Source organism: Canis lupus, chromosome 13, assembly GCF_048164855.1.
Source record: "Canis lupus baileyi chromosome 13, mCanLup2.hap1, whole genome shotgun sequence".
NCBI classification, from domain to species: domain Eukaryota; kingdom Metazoa; phylum Chordata; class Mammalia; order Carnivora; family Canidae; genus Canis; species Canis lupus.
Window position 1 is genome coordinate 61,105,282 of NC_132850.1, and position 13,277 is coordinate 61,118,558.

The following is a 13,277-nucleotide window of genomic DNA, read 5'->3' on the forward strand; positions in this document are numbered from 1 at the left end:
GGTTCCAGGCGTGCAGCTCGCTGGTTCGACAGGTCTGTAGTCACCCTGTGCTCACACGAGCGTAGCTACCACCTGTCTCCACCCAACTCTGTGGGGATGCCCTTGACCCTATTCCCTGTGCTGCACCTTTGACCCCTGTGACTTGGTCTTCCCCTAACTGAAGGCCTGTAGGCCCCACTCCCCAGCTGCCCACGCGCCCGGCCGTGAATCTCTTCTCTGTACTTAAGAATCTGTTTTCTGGTTCTTAAAAAGTGTTCCCCAGAAGCATCAGCATCAGCTTGAGGCCTGTTCGTGCCAAACTAAGCAAGGAGGACCCTGGGCCCAGGACCCAGTGGCTCTAATGCCAGGGCAGCCTACCTAAGCTAACCAAAATCGTAGCCTATAAATGCCAAAAGGTTCAGAAATGGAAACCCAAGGATAACCAATCACAAAGAGCCAACTCGACTTTGAGCTTCGGCCCATCAAATCCATGATTACCTTCCTTTGCTTCTGCACTTTGTCTGCATGCGCCCCTCCCCCGGGGCCTGTGGATAAGGAGCTCCCCACCACTCTCCCCACCATTCCTGGCTTTGCACTGCCTGACTCAGACTGAGTTTTGCTTGAATGAACTCTTAAAAATCTTATTATGCCTGATTTGAGCTTTTAACATCTAGGAATGCAACATCTGGGGCCCCACCCCCAGAGTTTCTGAATCAGAGTCCAGAGTTGGGGGCCTACACTGTGTGTTTTCACTAACCCTCAGGTGAGTCGGCTGCAAGGTGGAGTCTGAGAACCACCTGACTGATGGCACTTGGCAGAGCTGTATGGTGACCTCGATGGAGTCAATGCTAGAAGTAGCCCCTGCCACTCCTTGCCATAAACTAAGTAGTGGTCTAGGGAAGGAAAATTACCAAACCGGTTTGGTTACCTGGCTGTGATGGAAAGATTTCACAACATCAGTGAATTTGTTTGAAATGAAATAGAATAACTCCGTGTTAGCTCATTAGTCACTTAAGAAACTATTTCATTCTGTATTTCAATTTTCAGATTAGTGTTCAGGTACGTGAAAATATATTAAAATCTAATTTTCTTACTTATGATTCAAATGCTGGAGGAGAAAACCAGACAATAGACTCTTCACGTTCAGGAGGCATGACTCTTGAGACCTTAATGAACCCTCAAGTTCACGGATATGCCTTGGTAAGTCATTTCTGTCTCCAAAATGGACTAAAGAACCCTGGAAGAAGACTGGACCCTACTCAGGCTTTCAGTGCTATTGACTACAAACCTGGTGGTAGATGGGAAAAACACCACAGCCAGGTTGAGATGCGGAGGGTGGGGACCTGGCCAAGGTAAGGTGCTCGTTATCGGACACAAGTCAGAAAGTGTACAAGACTCCAACTGATCCCTCAACAGAACCACAAATTACACGGCTCCCCTGGCTTCCTCCCTGGGCGCCCAAACTTAAACGTTATATCCATAAATATTCTGTGTGGCCACTATAATCTCCGGAAATTGTCTTTGTTTCCCCCCATAGTTGTCTCTTCCACTCTGGGTCCACAGATACTGACTCTTTAACATCTCTCATGCATGGTCCAATGCGAAAGAGATTTTTTTTTTTTTTTTTTTTTGTGAAGGAGAATTTTATACCTCCCTCCGGTTGAATGTCGCTCCTCTTTGTCTCTTGAGGACAGGACAAGAGGAGATGGTCTTGTCCTGCAAGAGCGATTAGGACCTATATCCAAAAAAAATTTGCAAGCACAAGTAGTGAGGAATGGGCCGCGTGTCCAGATGAACCCCCCAAAACTCCAATCGAAATGCAAATATGAGATTAACGACTACCATCTTGGGATCGTCTGAGCACGTGCTGATGTAGGGTTGGGGGAGAACAGTCATGGGGACCCAAGTTAGGTTAAGATAATACTGCGAGTAATTGGCAGTATTTGTTTTTGAGAAATGGTTTAGACCTTTTCCCGGAACACCTGGGAACCTGAAATCAGTGGCTCCATCTGGCCACCACGAAGTCTGTCTTCCTCCGCATTTCGAGTTACTGAACGCTGGACATTACCTGAACGTGGGCTGGAATAAAAAGAAAAATTATCCCGTTCTAGGAGTCTTTTATAATGAGAAGTAGTTTTCAGACCTGGCTGTGTCCCAGAATCCTCTAGGGAGCTGGTTCCCAGTCTGCACACCCGGGCCTGGCTGAATCGAGCGCCGAGGAGCGAGCTACGGACTCTCACAACATACTGGGTCTGCGAGTCACGGTGTACTTGTTAAAAAAAACGAGGGCTCTGGGTTCAAATTCTGACTCTGCCACTAAGGGTTGGGTGATCTTGGGTGAGTTATTTTAATTCACTGCCCTTCCATCTCCTTTCCTGTAAATCGTGATAAGGGCACTAGCTACTTTGCAAGGTCAAGTTGAAGGGAGGTAATGCGTATTAAGTGCAGAGCAGTATTGTGTCCTTAGCAAGAATTCAATAAATGTTAGGGGCTATCATAACTTGGAAATTGCAGCGCCATATCCAATCAAACTTCAGTTGTCTTTACCTTCTAGATTCATGCATCACATTGACAACATCACCCAAGGATGAAGAAAGGCTGAGCTGGGATTTGTTCATACAGAATTAAGGCAGTCAAAGCCACCCATCCCCAACTATTTTCCCAGTACAAACAGGTTTTTTTTTTTTTTTTTTCTCTGAATAAGGAATCGCATAGCAGGGAAATACAGTCTGTTTTTGGTACCTATTTGTACAAAGAAGGGCAAGTGGATAATTTACTCTGCATAACGTCAGTCGAATCGTTCAAAAGGCTGCACAATGATAACTGCTTTTCTGTTAGGATTGAAAGAAAAATATATCCCAGGTTGCGATGTATGCCTCGGTAAGTTTTCATTCTTTTTGTCTGGAAATTCAGTTCAAGATGTTATGCTAAGACTTCCCAAAGAAATACTGTTCTGGGTGACAGTTTTCATAAGAGGTTGAAGTGACTCCAGCATCTCCAGTAAATGGAAAGCGTTAATATGGGTGTGTGGATTATCATTATGTGTTTCCTGAGGAAAGAACATAGGAAACCTCCAGAAACACGCCCCAGGCCTGCTATTCTCTCTTCATGATTGCACAACTGAAGAAGTCACCTGGGAATGGGTAGGTGAAAGAAATAGCTTATTCTCCTCCAAAGGTAATTACCTTGGGTTTCTGTGTTCGAGGACTCTTAACATTGGCTTTTTAAAAACAATGGAGTTTTCGAGGCCAACTGATAGAATGGAACTTTAACTTTACCATATACTCAGTAGTACTTGGAAATAGCCCAGTTGAGTAGAAAAGTAGAGGTGTCCTATCAGGGCAAATCCGACTTAGACCAAAAATCTAAGTAACACTGAATATCACCTATAGCTCCAGGAGAAGGTGCGCTTCTCACAGCAGCGGTAGCAGAAATAAGTTGTGTCGCGTGCTGGCCGCAGTGGTTTACAGTGACAGTTGTAACAGCAGGAAGCATGCTGGTGCCGAGACCAGATGGGAGGTTGTCCGAATGCAAAGACACTGGGAGAATCAGAGGCCAAATGAACACATAGAGAGAACCTGGGACGGGGGTGGTGGTGGTGAGGAGGGCTGGGGTCGGACCGGGGGGCCCCAGGAGGGAGTTGGGGAGCACAGAGTGACTGTCAGGTCCAACTGGGAAGAAGCCACATGCTTGGAGAGGCTTTGGAATGAAGTCACCGAGAACACAGACTTTGGGGTTTGGCCAACCTGGGTTAGAGCCACCAGCAGGAAGTGTCCACCGAAGGGGGGCAGGCAAGTAAACTACCTCCTTAAGCTCCAGTTTCCTCGTGGGCAAAACTGGGAGGATGGTACTGCCTCTTGTACACGGTATTTGTTACAATCGCTCACGATAACACCCACACCTCACGAGCCTTTAGTAAACCCTCAAGCAGGCCAGGGGTCCCTAACTGGTTTATGAGACAAAGATCCATAAGGCTCTCAGGCCCATCGTGGGCAAAAAGTAGCAAAAATGTGACTAGTTTTCAAATTCCTCGAAATGGAACAAACCCAGTTTGCTGCATCCCCACCGCTCTCTTTGCTTTACGCCCTGCTCGCTTGACTCACTTAGGTTACCCGCTCGGTGCCCCGGGCGACTGGGTTTGTGGTCCTTGAAGTACTAGCATCAGTAACCCAGGTTCTGCAGATAGAAGCCAGGAGGTAAAAAATAGAGAGCCAGTATTTTCTGAACCTTGAGAAGAGCTCTGGCCCTTAGGGGTGACTCAAGGGGTCTCAAGGGCCACCGAGCACCAAAAGATGCTCGGAGGGAGCAATCGGCAACACCCAACTTGCTGTGCTGGGCGTTGGAAGGCACTTGTAGAAAACTGGTTTGTGACAACATCAAAATTACAGGTCTCAGGAGTCTGGAAACTTGTAAATCCAAAGTTACTAAAATATTTGTGTGAAGCATATTTGCTGTATCCCATTCAGTCAAACTTACGAGGGTTAAAAGGTCCTCTTTCCATACAACGTGTGCATATTCCTTACACGTTAAATGCAGGCCCACGTACACGTGGATTGGATGTGAGAGCCAGCGTTTCTTTCTCAAACCTTTCGCTGATCTCCCGTTGCTTCCTTTCAAGGAGTCCAGGAGAGACAAGACCTCTCCCAAGTTTTGAGCAAGATATTTGTAGGGTAAGAAAAAAAAAAATTGCTGGGTATGATCATCCACTAGAGGGTGCAACGATATCACACACGGCGAAGACGACGGGCCGGAAAGAAAAGTCGCCAGCCAGTGTGTGCGGAGGGAGGCGGGCTCCACCTCTGCCTGGGGATTGCTCTGGAAACAGTTAAAAAAAACTGCAAATTCTGAGGCTCGGTCCCAGATCCATGTGGGGGGCCTTAGGTATCTGCGTTCTTAATCATTCCAACTGATTCTTAGGTGTGCAGAAGTCTGAGGATTGCTTCTCTGACAAAAGCAACGTTTAGGGAAACATTTTAGAGAGATGCTGTGATTTCTAATCTTTTTTTCACCAGGCCGAAAAGATTTCCACTTCCCTACCATCACTCCTCTCCCCCAAAAAACCTCAGCCACGTCTGGGTTGATCGGTAGTGTCTCATAAGAACACCAATTGCTTACAGACTCAACAGGTGCGCTTCAACACAATTTATTTTAAAATATTCCACCAACACTCTGCTGTCTGTCTCCTCCTGAAGTTCACGGTGAACAATACACCGTATGTTCTGGAAGAGATCTCTGGGAGGGATGATATCTGGGAGAGATACCTGGGAGAGATGATATGAGAGATCTCTCCCAGCTGGCAGGAGATCTAGGGTCTAGGGCGCCGTGTCCAGGGGGGTGGTTTCACTACGGGCTGTCACTTCACGAAAGCAACAGAGGGAGGGACGGCATCACCTCCCGTGACATGGCATTTTCCTCCTCCTCTGCACGTCTAAGGCCTGGCCTCGGCCTCCTGGAATTGCCGCTGCGTCTCGGAGGTCCTTCCCCAGAAGAAAGGAGCCCTCCCCAGAATCACACACTCCTCGTGCCTCTTTCTCCCACGAGGGCCTCCCTTCTTTCCTCCTCGGGGAGTCCCCGCAGTTCGTGGGGGCCCACGTTGGCCACTGCCGGCTCCTTGTCCCTGGAAGGACCCCAGCCGTGCAGGCGGGAGGAGGCACGTGCCGTACACGTGCAGAGCCGCAGAGCCTGGGCCACCGGGAGACCTTCGAGAACACCGGATTTTAACCCCTCATTTTCTCCCTGGAGACACTGAGGCCTGGAGGACTGAACTGATTGGCCCCGGGGAATACGGTAAGTTTGTTTGTTTTCCAAGTGGATTTTTTTTTTTCATTCAGGAGCTCATTCCTGAAGCATCACCACTTACCAGATGTTTTCCAGGGGTGAGGGAACAGGATAACCCAAATTCCCGCTTTCCTGCCGTTCACGTTAGTGTCAGAATCGGGCAGCTTTGTGTATTGGAGCAGGGCCCCGTATAACTGCCCTTCGGACTTTGACTTCATCGACGCTTCTAGGCCTCTCCCACTGTCTGATGTGTGCGTGTGCGTGCGTGAATGTGTGTGGTTATTTTTCTGAAAGATTCCTCTGGGTGGCAGCAGAGAAAAAGAGGTTTCTCCGTGGAGTCTCTATTGTGCAATGTCAATGCCACTGACAGCTCGTTGTCAATACTTATTTTTAGGACTCCCTCCACCCCCCCCCCAAAAAAAAATCTTCATCCTATTTCCATCCTGCTTTAATAGTAGTGTCACATTTGAACACTGGGTGTCACGTGACCGGGGTGAGTTTTTCGTGTTGGTGGTGGTGGTTTTCTGCTCTCACGTAAACATTTGAAATAAATCTGATAAACATATATTCTACTCCGGCTTAAATAGCAGACAATGGCGCCTTCATCTCTCTAATTAGTGATTCATATTTTAAATATGACAACACAAAGGTGATACAAATAAAATCCATTTCATCATCACTTTGACATCAAGCATAATGAGTTGGCTCACTGTGTTGCCTTTAAGCTTGTTTTGCCACTACAGAGACTGACCCTTTGCTAAGAGCTTCGTCCTAAGACTGGAGCCTTTTTATTAAACCGTGGAGCTCTTTGGAGCTTCCAGGGGTAGAGAAATTCTCTAAACTGCAGGTAAAATGTTGCATTTACTTTTTCTGGGGAGAGGTTCGTGCTTTCCATTGGATTCTCAGAGAGGTCTGAGCCGCTTTCCCGATTATGACCCCCTGCTCCCCCCTTCATTGATGTAAGAATAACACATCCGCTTCTTAATAAAACAAGGAAGCTCTGGGCCAGGGAAGGGCGGGAGGTACGTATAATCTCCGCAGGCAAGAAATGAAACTTAGGTTTGGGGGATGTGACAGGTTTGGAAAACTACCCCGACTGGCCAGTTTCCTCATTTGCAGCACTTCCAGTGGACTCCACGCCTCAAATGCTGATTCCCTCAGCCTAGTGCTGGTGCTGGGAGTCAATGTGGAGTTCTTGTTTCCATGGGAATGTTCGACTGTGTCCCCATATTTCGCCCTCCAAGAAAGGCAACTGTGTCCCATCCCACCATCCCCAAACCTTGTGTCCTTCCATTTAAGAAGAAGTTGCTTTCGACCAAGGACAGCTTTTGGGTAGCCGAGCATTTTATGTCAGCTCAGAGGACGCGAAAAACAATCTGTTCCGGACCTCCAGGAGCCCTTGCCAAGAAATCTGTTCCGAGCGAGGACCCCTTATGTCTGGTTGCTCTCTCTGTAGAATTCCTTTTGACACAAGTGATACTTGTTCACATTCTAGAACAGATGCCATTTTTCTTCCTAGAGCTTAAGAGTGCAAAGTGAATATGAGAGGGATTCTTATGGAAAAGTTCTTATTTAATAGCCTGTCATTCCCTACCACCCCCCAGTCTCTTCAGAAGGCTCGTAACAACGGGTTGGCCTTGCCTCTTTCTCCATGTCCTCCACTCCCAGGCATTCAAATTCTGATACACCTTTTCCCACAGCAGATTCAGTTGTCGATTTCTCTAATGCCATTGAATCCCTGCAAAGGGATAGCAATCAAATGGTAAGCCAATCTATTATTATTCTACTAATTTGTTCTTACAAAAAGCAAGAGGTGAGGTTTAGCTACCCACATTGAAATTGAAGAGGAATGTTTAATATTCCCATTAAAAAAAATAAAAAAATATTCCCATTTAAACATCTTTCCTTCGTTCCTTCGTTCCTTCCTTCGTTCCTTCGTTCCTTCCTTCGTTCCTTCCTTCCTTCCTTCTTTTTTTTTAAACATCCTCTTTCTATGAAAGATCATAAAATGCTTCCAGTACTTGAGCTGAGCATGACAAAAAGGGCAAAGAGGGGAGGTTCAGTGAACCTCGGGTTATGTAAAAATTTGCAGGGTTCTGTGGGATAGAGATTTGTCTGAGAAAACTGCAGAGACTCAGAGCATGAGCAAGAGTGAGGTGGGAAGGGCGGGCAGGACTGGATGCCGAAGAGCCTTGAGTCTCAACCCAAAGCCCGGGAACATGGAACCCGAGATGGACACAGATTGATGTGTGGGGAAAGGGAGAAAGTGTTCTTCTCCGGTTTCCTTCATGGAATTTGTTCAAAAGAAAGTTCTTGATGCCGAATCGGAGTGACAAGCAAGGCTCCGGGGACCCAAATGTGGGCTGATCTCTGAGTGGGACACCAGGGAGAGTTTGTACCTTCAGAGGACATGGGGAGAAGGAGGGGTGGAGTTTGTTGGGGAGTAGCTGAGAGAAGGTGGAGGCCTCAGGCCCCCTATGGGACCACTGTCCTGCTGCTGAACTCACCAAGTGGTGACGTAGGTGAATCTGGGGACAAAACCCACAAAGTGACCGATCTGTGAGATCAGATTTATATGAACAGAAGTGGGACGGCCTGTGTGGACAGGGTCTGTAGGAAGGAAGAGGCGCTCCAGGTGCTTGAGGAGAGCAGGTGCACCGTGTGGGGGGGTCCCTGGCCGGGGACTGGTGGTGGGGGCCAAGTTTAAGCAATCTCCAAGGAGCAAGGTAGGAAGGTGTTTAGGGTCTAGGGCTACCCGGGGTCTAAAATGCCACCCTAATAGCTGTATGGAGGATAAAGTAGGGAGGCGGTGACTGGCTGGTAGTCTCTGCTACTAGTTTTTCCCTCCGGGTTCCGGGGGAGGGGGGTGACAGCTGAGGTCTCAACAGTGGGGCTTACTAAATATAGCTTCCACTTGGGAGGACATCGATCCTCTCGTGGGTAAACTCCCTTCACTTCCTGTCTCTAGACGAAGCCGTATTTATAACTGCATCACACCCTTCTTACTTCCTTTCCTCTTATCTAAGAGGACAAAATGTCCCTTTGCGGTCCAAACTGGTCATTCCCCGCGACACCTGATCCTCTGATTGTATCTTTTCATTTATTTTTAATTTCTCTCTCTCTCTCTCTCTCTCTCTCGGAGGCCCCTTGGCCCTTCCACCAAGCTAACTTGCTGGCCTGTCTCTCCCACTTCTTCTCTTACAGTAGCTCATTGCTTTTATCACCTGCACGTTCATTATAGAAAACTTACAGAACCCAGACAAGAAAATCACGTAAAATCATCAGTAATGTCTTCAGGGTGTATCTTCCATCTTTTCTTCTTTATGTGCACGTGAAATATGTGAGAATGTAAGCATTCAGACTATCTTAACATGGAGATTGAATTCTCATATATTTTTATTTCTTCGAAGCCCCAGCACAATGGAGGTGATGAGATAGGGGGAGTGACTGATAATTAGGAAAGTGCAGAGGCAGCTTTCTGCTGGTGCTAAGAAGAGGTCAGAGGATGGAGGGAAGAGGGAAAACGTACCCATGCTGGAGCCCCGGAGGACAGGATTCGCCTCCACCCATTGATTGACCTACTGGCCACCAAAAAGGAGTGTCCCCTTCTGTGCCACAGAGCTTCTCCCCTCTCTGGAGCGGGTACAGACACTCCCTTTTACAGTGTTCTAGAATATTTGCACATATAGGGAGGGGGGCGGTCAGCCTCGGGTATCTAGTAGAGCGGTAATGGGAAGGCTTTAATCCTATTATTATTTGGGAGAAGCAAGAATGAGCAACCATAAGCCACCAAGCCCCAGGTTTCTATTTACACAATTTTAGAAAGCAACTGCATTTATTGATAGATACAGAACTGACATGCACGCTGCACGCACTTAAAGTGTAAAAGCTGATGGTTTTTGATGCGTACACCTGCGAGACCCTCACCGCAGGTGATGTAAATATACAAGGACTAGGACTATCGGTGAAATATGTGAATATAACTATCACTCCTCAAAGTTTCCTCTTATCCTTTTATAATCCCTCCCGCCCAGCCCCCCCGCTGCACCTTTTCCAGGCAAGCAGTGATACGCATTTTTGTCATTTTGTCACAGATTAGAATGCATTCTCTGGGGTTTTATAGAAATGGAATTATAACAACACGTGGGCTTTTTGTCTGGCATTTTCCATTCAGCTGAATTCTTTCGAGATGCACGCATATCGGGTCATGTATCAACATCCCTTCCTTTCACTGCTGCTAGTGTTCCACTGTCGGGCTCTACTGCAATGTGTTCATTTGTTCACTGGATGAGCATTGGTGCGGTATCCCGGTCGGGGACTACTGAGTGAACTGTCGTGTACAAGCCTGTGTAAGAACATACATTTTTATTTCTATCAGATGAATACCTGGGGGTAAAATAGCTAATTATATCACAGGCACACGTCTAACTGTTTAAAATACTGCCAGACTTCTTCCCGAAGTGGTTACGCCACCTTATATTTCCTCCAGCAGTGTGTGAGGGTTCCAGTTCCTCCACAGCCTTCCCAACGTTTGGTGTGATCAGTCTGTGGAGTTTTAGCCTTTCTAATAGCTGTGTAGGGGCCCCACTGTGGGGTTTAATTTGCATTCCTCTAATGACTAATGATATTGAACATCTTTTATATTTTCATTTGCCATCTGTGTAACTTTTTTTGATGAAGTGTCTATTGAAATGTCCATTTTCATTTGTTGGGTTGCTGGATTTTTTTTTTTTTTTTTTTTACTGTTGAGATTTCAGAGATCTTTATATGAGGGAAACACAAGTCCTTTATCAGATGTATGATTTGAAATATTCCCAAAAGGTGGCTTGACATTTCATTATCATAATAGTGACTTTAGAATAATAGATGTTTTTAATTTTGACAAAATCCATGATAGCAATTTGTTCACTTACGGATTTTTTTTTTTTTTTTTAATGTCATATCCTCACCAAAAGGTTTGCTTCTATGTTTTCTTCTAGAATGTTATTGTTTTAGGTTTCACAGTTATAGGTTAAAGGTTGAGTTAATTTTAAATATAGAGGGAGATGTGGATCATAATTTATTTTTTAAATTTCTTAAAAAGGCCATCCTCTCCCTATTGAATTGCTTTTGCATCTTTGTCAAAAGGATTGTTTGAGTATAGATGTGTGGTCTGTTTCTGGACTCTACTCTGGTTCATTGATTTATTGGTCTTGATGAATATGACTACACTGCCTTAATTCTTGTTGCTTTATTATATGTCTTTAAGTTAGATACTTAAGTTATTCCTTCAGATTTGTCTTTTAAAAAAAAATCACTTGGCTATTCTAGCTCCTTTGCATTTCTATGTGAATTTTATATTTAGTTTGACAGCTTATTTTTTTAAAGCCTGCTGGGATTTTTTTTTTTTAATTGAGGTTGTGTTAAATCTATAACTCAGTTTGGAGTGGGAGAGGACTGACCACAATACTGAGCCTCCCAATCTATGAATACATGAGATGTCTCTATTTACATAGGTCTTTAATTTCTCTTGGCAATGTTGTGTTGGTTTTAATGTACAGATCTTGTGCTTCTTTTGTCAGATTTATCCTGAGGTGTTTAATAATTTTAGTGCTCTTGCAAATGATGTGTTTTTTTTTAAAAAAATTCTAATGTAAAAGCTTGTTATTAGTATATAGAAATAGATTTGATTTTTATGTATTGATCTTATATACCCTGGTTAATCTCGTTAAATTCACTTAGTAGTCAAATAGCTTTTCAGAGAGTCCATCTGATTTTCTAGGTAGATAATCACGTCATTTGTGAACAAATACAGCTCAAGTATGTTGCTTCTAATTTGATTTTTTTCCCCTTGCTTTATTACCCTGGCTAAAATCTTCAGTACAATGCTGAATAAGTTTTATTTTTAAATACAAAAGAGACATTATACTAACATACTTAATGAAAACAGTTTCTTAAATGTAACGCTATATCATGAATGTCACTGAATTCCACTTATAATGGCTGCATATATGCTATCACATAGTTCAGCCGAAGTCTCTGCCACCAGCTCACTATTAGAAATTTTGATTGTCTTTGGTTTAACCTCTAAATACTTTTGCCTATCCCAAAGTCATACAGATTTTCTCCTATGGCTTCTTCTGGAAGTATTATTGTTTTAGGTTTTACATTTATTTGTTCACTGTTACAGCTAAGACTGTGCCAAGAATTTGCGTAGCAAAATATTGTGCACATCCATGATCACCTCATTGAGGTAAATTTTTAGAAATAAAACCTAAAGGAGACATTGTATGACATATTTAAGACTTCTGGTACTGTCAAATTTGTCCTCTACGAAGATTATCTCACTATGAGCATGTTTTAAATGCCAATTTAAGAGGATAAAATTGATACCAGGCTGTTTAAGTGTTCATATTTTGGATTGCTTTTAAGATGGAAAAGTGTGTGTGTATATTTCCTGAGCATTTGCATTTCATTTTGCGTTGCTTTTCCCCATATTTTTTCCTATTGGTTGTTTATCTTCTTGATTTTTAAGAACTCTTATATGTTGATTTCCAGTAAACAAAAACAAAAACAAAACAAAAAACCACGTTCTTTGGTTCTCTGCTTCACCAAAGGCCACTTGACTTGCTTACTGCTTCACAGGCAACATTTCAGAACGCCTGGTCTATCTTTCCCTGAATGTCGACTCTTTCTCACCTTCTATAGATTCTTCAATCCTCTGAAACCCAGCTGTGGGAAAATGTTGCTCCACTGACGTTTTTGGGTCTTGCCAACACTACTGGTGACCTCCTAATTTTATGTTTACTCTGAGTCTTGTCTGCAGCACCTGCCACTACCTGACTCTTTCAACTTAAGCCTTTGGTTTCCAGAGCGTCCCTCTTCGCTGGTCTGGTGCCCCTTTCTGGCTGCTGCTGGTCAGCCTTCTCCGCTGGCTCCTCTTACCCACTTGCCCCTACCTCTTGGTCCCCGAGGCTCCATGTTCATCCACATTCTCATCACACCTTCGCACCCCTCAATGATTCATCTGAGCCTGAGGCTTCTACTACCAGGGACATCTGATGACTTCTACCCACATTTCTTTCTGAGTCTAGATTCAGTTACTCTCAGACTCACTCCTCTACTTGGCTGGTTCATAGGCATCTCAAGCTCATGTGTCCTTACTGGACTTCTTATGTTGTTTCCCCGGATTTGCTCATCTCTATGTATATTCTTCCCCAGTTAATAATGAAGCCCTTCATCCAATCGCTCAGGGCAGAAAGCTGAGAGGCATCATGGACTATTTCCTACACCTCATCTCTCAGCTCAGCTCTGGTAGCTCAGTAACCAAATCCCATCAAGTGCCTTCCTGTCCATCCTCTCAGCTACTGCTTTAATTGAATCCATATTGTTTTCTAGATTGCATGCTGTGCTTGGCTCACCCACAAGGGCAATTCATTCTCCATACATCGCTGCAGAGTGATTTTTCAAAAGTACAAAGATACTAATTCATTATTTAGTACTCTTACTGTCTTCCCATGTCCTCCTCAGTAAAGTTGAAA

General features: G+C 44.7%; 1 protein-coding gene and 1 long non-coding RNA gene across 4 annotated transcripts in view; one reads left to right on the forward strand and one right to left on the reverse strand.

Annotated features, from left to right (window-relative positions):
* The window catches only part of MARCHF1 (membrane associated ring-CH-type finger 1), a 797,228-nt gene that overhangs the window by 18,471 nt on the left and 765,480 nt on the right, over positions 1-13,277 (reverse strand). The gene's annotated exons all lie outside the window — the stretch shown is intronic.
* The window catches only part of LOC140603176 (uncharacterized), a 37,789-nt gene continuing 31,675 nt past the window's right edge, over positions 7,164-13,277 (forward strand). Inside the window, exon 1 of the long non-coding RNA XR_012006235.1 lies at positions 7,164-7,519. This is a non-coding gene — a long non-coding RNA (uncharacterized lncRNA). The remainder of the gene's footprint in view (positions 7,520-13,277) is intronic.